The sequence below is a fragment of the Seriola lalandi genome, unplaced genomic scaffold, assembly GCF_002814215.2.
Source record: "Seriola lalandi dorsalis isolate HSWRI2012SDOR001 ecotype SW California unplaced genomic scaffold, Sedor1 jcf7180002054332, whole genome shotgun sequence".
In the NCBI taxonomy this organism is placed as follows: Eukaryota; Metazoa; Chordata; class Actinopteri; order Carangiformes; family Carangidae; genus Seriola; species Seriola lalandi.
This window is the reverse complement of record NW_019524885.1, coordinates 1251157-1257156: the sequence shown is the minus strand read 5'-3', so window position 1 is coordinate 1257156 and position 6000 is coordinate 1251157. Positions and strand designations below refer to the sequence as shown.

Below are 6000 nucleotides of genomic sequence, written 5' to 3'. Positions count from 1 at the left end.
CTCATCGCGTTTGGGTCGGTTTTTCACAGGTCAGGTCAGGATCAAGTTCAAAATCCTTTACCTGTGGATCTACTTCACATTATCCACATCCCTACGTGCATCAAACGCACCTCAGAACCGACCAACGCCTCCACAGTCTTTCACCTGAAGCATATTTTTACACGTCAAGTTTATTTTTCTGTGTTTTCGTGTGCGTGATTGTGTGTGAGGCTCTGAATGCTTCCGAAACACAGATGACCTACAACTCATTACTATGCCTGAATGCATCTTGTGCAGACACGCATGCAGTGCAACTAAGATGTAAAGAGCCTTGCTCAAAAACACTTTGGCAGCTATTTATAAGAGTTTTGCTACTCCTTCACTTATCCTCATAATATTAATTTATACCCAGCGACCCCCCCCCCCCATCCTGAGCCTGATTACCAATTTTAACCATCACATCTTCAGACCACTTCAACTCTATTGTTAATCATAACTTGTGCTGACAGCACATTTTATGATTTTACAGTAATATCCATTTTTCTGCTCAGTTTGGTTAATGTGACTGAAGGCCACAGATGAGGAATGAGGGGAGGAGTGAAAGAAGTGGGCTGAAAAAGCAGAGGATTGGAAGAGGGGGGAGCCTGAGCGCAGGGTGTAATGTACCGTGCTCTCTGAATCTAGATCACTGAACACACCAGTGTTTCTTCAGTAATTTCTTGTTGCAGAGATGGGCACCCTGGTTTCACTCGTCTGTCCCAGTTTTGGCAGCCGTGCGCTCGCAGTGCTAATGCTACAACTAACTAGAGTCACAGAGTTTGGACTGTAGATTTAGACACTCCTTTGAGACGGGATATATTATGCGATAAGGTAGTACCAACAACTGGAGGAAGAAAAGAGGGGAGACAGAGATGACAGTTGGCTTGTTCCAATGGGAATATGCCTTAAAGCCCTGTGTGGGTGTATTTAAAACCATTTGTATTGTGGCTTGATATGACAGCTGAAGAACACTCCTGTGATAATGGTATTGTTCACGTCTTGTTTAGTCTCATTCATTCTCTGTGGCTTTGGATCACAACAGTCCCATTTTACCAGCAGATGAGACCAAAGTAAGAAATTTTTCAAATCCTACACAGACAGTGGTGGCTTTAAAAAATAAAAACAGACTGGTGAGGTAAACACTCATACAGCATGGGTGATACTGACGATGGTCTTTTGAGCCTAGATTTGTCCAGATTTTTCCAATTCAATTTCGGTTACTGGGACAAGTGATAACCAGTAAAATCCTAATTAAAATAATTTCCAATGAATACACAAGCGAAGGTGACATTAGCAATTTTTGGAAAATTGCTGAGTTGAAAAGGAGATTTCTTTTGTGGTCTTTGTTTCTTGTTGACTAATTTCTATGCAGTCTTGAGTTGTCTTGTAGCTACAATCTAGTGGCTGTGAGAGGAACTGCATTTTCAGGCTCTTCCACATTAAAAACTTCCTGAACTTTGTGATGTCACAACAAAACCATCACTGCCCTCAGCCATGACCCAAGCTGACCTCACTGACCTGTTGTTACTGGAGCTCCAGAGAGAAGCCTTAGAGAGGAGAAACCACAAATATATCTTCTTATGGATATTAAAACTTAAAACACAGGGGAAAGTGGAAAAAATAGGATCTTTAAACCAAAGATTGGGAGACAAAAAGTGAAACTACAATTTGTTATATTACTTTGCTCCATTGGGTTATTGTATGTCTCTTTTATTACTGCCATCTATTTATTTATTCTTTTATGGGTCCATAATTGTCTAACTGATGGAAGTTATCATGGATAACATGAGGAAATACATTTCTTGCAGATAAATTTTAAAACACCTTTAATTTTTATACATCTCATATAATTTATTCTTAATTAATGGTAGCCTACTATTAAGAATCGTCTATGCCACATAAACATTAGCATATACCACAACAGCCACAGCTCAGCAAACCATTCACCCTGTCTTCTCCTTGCACGTGACTAGCCCCATGAATATGAAGCAGCACTGAAAACACCTCACGCTGCCTCCCTGGTATAAGGAAAGGTAAAATAAAGGGCTGTTCAAGCAGGACCTGGAGGTCTATAGGGCAGGCTGGCTGGGAATATGCGGACTAGACAGCCGACTTGCTTGTAACACAAGGTCCCTACACAGAATTAAGTACGCTCCACTGGACCCGAGTACGCGTCTTGTCCCCGCCCCCCGACAAGGCACAGCATCCATCCTCATGCGCTCACACGCTGCGTGATCCCCATCACAAACCGAGAGCGGTGGCTTCACTGAACCGATGGAGTAGTAGTACAAGTAGTAGTGGGAGTGCTCACGGTTTCCTTTCGCCCTTATCTCCTCATTTTTCTTCAATGGATTCGCCTTTCCTCCGGAATACTGCTTCATCCCATCGCGGTAAGTGTGTGTGATGCTCGCAGATGCCGTTGGGGGAGAACTAGAAGAAACGGGAGTGTGTAGCTATTGTCTGTTGCTGAAGCAAGTTCGGATCTTAATCAAGTCACAACGCTGGTTTCTCATTTGATAAAACGCAGCCTATCCAAGGAGCGTAAAACGTGATTTGTGAATGGGACAGGTTTCATGGCGGATTGAATGAGAATGTGTGGAGAATAGTGTCTTAATGATTTTAAAGAATCGATATCGGTATTTAGACAGACACCTGTCTCTAGCAGCAACAGTGACCGCCCTCCAGCGCTTATTTTCGCTCTCGCAAATGTGATTTTTGGGGAGAATATCCGCCACAGGGCTGCGCACCCCTCACCAGGAACAGAAAACGAACATTTGTGTAAATGTGTCGCCTCCGTTGCCGAGCAAAATGTGCCGTCAGTCCAGCAAAAAAAAAAAAAATCTGGCCCATCTCCCCGCCCCCCAACCTCAGAGGCTGGCTATTCCTCCCCAACCAGCCCCCCAGACATGCACCGCGCAGTTGATGCCTTTCAGATCACTCAAAAGACTGAAATCCCATGCTGATTATGATTCCTTGATGAGCGCAATAGGGTAACCTTGAAATATATTCAGTGCAGCGTCTCTCATCATCCTCCTCTGATTGCTTCTCCTATCATCATGTTCAGAAAATGCTGCTGTGCATGTGCAGCCTTGGCCTTGAATTGAATACAATACAGAGAGGAACCTCATCTAGTTCTCCTGAAGGAAGCACTATGAGAATAAATTGAGACAGGCAGGGTTTCTTTGCCATAAGTGTCTGTTTTGAACCTCTTTAACTTCATCATGCAGCAGCTTCCTGGCATCACATGAGGTTAAAATGCAGGGGAAATATATTTTACTGTAGAGCTTCAGCTTGTGTATAAGGCTGTGAAAGGGACCGGATGATGATGATGATGATGATGATGATAATAATAAGTTAAAAAACAGTGGTGAATAACGAAATACATCAAATCATTTGCAGATCTGCAGATGAGCAGAATTGCTCTTCAGATTAGTAACCAGTTGGTTCCGGGATCCTGAATGTAGCAAAAGTCAGTGTTGTCTGTTGGCAAAAAAAAAAAAAGTGCTGCTCATGCTGAATTACCTGCTCTCTAATTAGTGAACAGTATTTCCTGTCTGTTTACACATAGAGAGGCAAATATTGTGTCTTCTTCAATTCTTCCTACCTGCTCCTGTGCATGTTGCCAGTTGTATTGAATCCTCTGTGTAGCCTTTGGCCCGAGCAGTGGAAATAAGATAGTATCGCCCACCCAGAGGCACATATTTCTACCAGCTGTGTGTAGCTGGAACCTGTGAATTTATGCATTTTGCTGTGTGTGTTTTATATTTGACAGGTGTATTCATGTTTGTCCCCGTAGTATAGCAGGCAAATGGTATTATTCAGCAGACAGATGGCAGGTGGCTGGGCATCAGGTGAGCCTTTCCCTGGCTGTCAGCAGTAAGACACCTCCTGGCATACACCCACCATGCTGTTCTACATAATGGCACAAGTGTGCATTTATACAGTGTGTGTGTGCGTTTGTGCAGATTTGAATATGCACATGCAAACAACTTGCAGTGGACACAGTGCCTTTTATACTGAGAAGCTTATTTTGCCATAGTGCGTGTGTGTGTGTGTGTGTGTGTGTGTGTGTGTGTGTGTGTGTGTGTGTGTGTATGTATTTGCCTTTTCTTGAACATTGATGTCACCAATCATATAACAAAACAGGCTGAGGTCACAATGACATCATCATGTTTGGCAAAGATATACCACCGTGACGTTCACCTGTGACATCAGCAGCAGCATTAGGTGAGTTATTTAACTAGTCATGATTGTTATTGTTGTCACCATCATTTATTTTCAATCACAGTTATACCCAACATCACATTTTCCTCAGATTCATCAATCATTGTTGTTGTGACACCTCATTTTGATTCAGTTTTTTTTCCTTCGTTCTTTGGCAGAAACTTGTGAGTTTTAATCCCATTGTAGTCATATGATTATTGTTAGTTTTGATTTTGTTTAACAATGATAAAATATGGTTTGTTTCAGTCATAATTGAATCAATAGTTACATTGGATCATTGGATCCACGGGATCTTTAGTTGTTTAAAATTGCAGTAAAACCCTTTGTACAGCTACCACAGTCACCACCACAGTTTGGCATGAACCAGCTCCATTTATCTGTTCTGTTTGATGAAGATAGTGTTTCATTTTGATCCTGGAAAAGCATAAATTAGTATGTTTTGTCTCAGGTTTTGTTTTTGTAATTGACTATTTACAATATTTGTGCCTTCAGTGAGATTTAGTCCCTGCTAGATCTGGGTCATTATGAGCTGCAGGGATCTACAAGCACAGAGTTTGGAATAAAATTGCACTATGGGAGATTTAATAGCCAAAATATGCTTGTCTTATCATCCTAAATCTCCAAGCGAAGGACCACGAGAGGGTTGTTTGCAAGAGAGCAGAGCGTGAGATTTGTCAAAATGAATTTCAGCTCTAGTGTGTGATTACTTCTTCACATAGCGATAGTGATAAATCAAAACATCCATGTGAAATTCAACATGGCCATTTAGAATAAACTGCTGCCTTTTGAAGCCACAAACACATAAAGCTGTTATAATGCATTCAACATGTGGGAAAAACAATTATATTGGCGGCAAGGTGCTGTTCTGAAATGTGTAACAAATGACAATAATTAAAGGGGAAACACCAGCCGATGCATTAAAAAAAAAAAAAACCCAGATGGATATAGAGCAGTGAAGATACAGGAAGCAATGACCCCTGAACTCTCGTCTGATATCGAATGCCTCTTCCACTCCCACACCAGAGACTGGCTATTGATCACATGCACACACACTCTCACATACACACACACACATCCATATCTGCTCAGACTGCCACATACACACACAAATCATTTCCATGGTCCATTGGTAGCAGGTATTTGATTACCACTAGATGTGGCGGCGGTGTTATTAGTGCAGTGGGGGTGTCCTGATTGGGCAATAGATCTGTCACTGTGATGTCTCAGGGGGATGATTGGCCCTAAGGTGAGATAAGGCCTGCCTCTGGAGATGGAGTGGCCCTCCCTTTTATCTATAAGAAGGCTGATACACACAGGTGATAAGGTCTGAGAGGAACAGGAAGAACGATAACACTGGCAGCACTCCATGAATATTTTTGCCTGGTGTGCCAGAAGCCAGACAATAGAGTGGCATCTAATGTGGCTAAACATCCATATTTACAAGGACGCTTGATTAATTCGAGGCAGAAGTGGTATTTTGTTGGCTCAAATGGGTGTTTTTTATAGCGTGCCAGAATGCGGCGTGAGCTTCTCAGCCCAGACTTATGTATATAATTAGTCAGAATGTGAATGGGAGCGAATGGAGAAATACTTCAAGTGGCAGCCAAATATCCCTGCTGGCTGTACGCCCCAGTTTTTTTTTTTCTTTTTTTATGTAAGTGACCATATTTGAGACTGCTGAACTTATTTGGGTGTACTCTGAAGACAGATGAGGTGTGGAATTTAAAAATGTCAGCCACTACACCACCACACTTTTGT

The 6000-nt window shown here is 42.1% G+C and overlaps 1 protein-coding gene across 2 annotated transcripts in view; it reads left to right on the top strand.

Annotated features, from left to right (window-relative positions):
* Positions 1-2197: 2197 nt before the first annotated feature.
* plppr1 (phospholipid phosphatase related 1) overlaps positions 2198-6000 on the top strand; it is a 48629-nt gene continuing 44826 nt past the window's right edge. Inside the window, exon 1 of one of the 2 annotated variants that reach the window (XM_023407248.2) lies at positions 2198-2408. The gene's annotated coding sequence lies outside the window, so the exon portion shown is untranslated. The remainder of the gene's footprint in view (positions 2409-6000) is intronic. The other variant, XM_023407247.2, reaches the window with a different exon arrangement.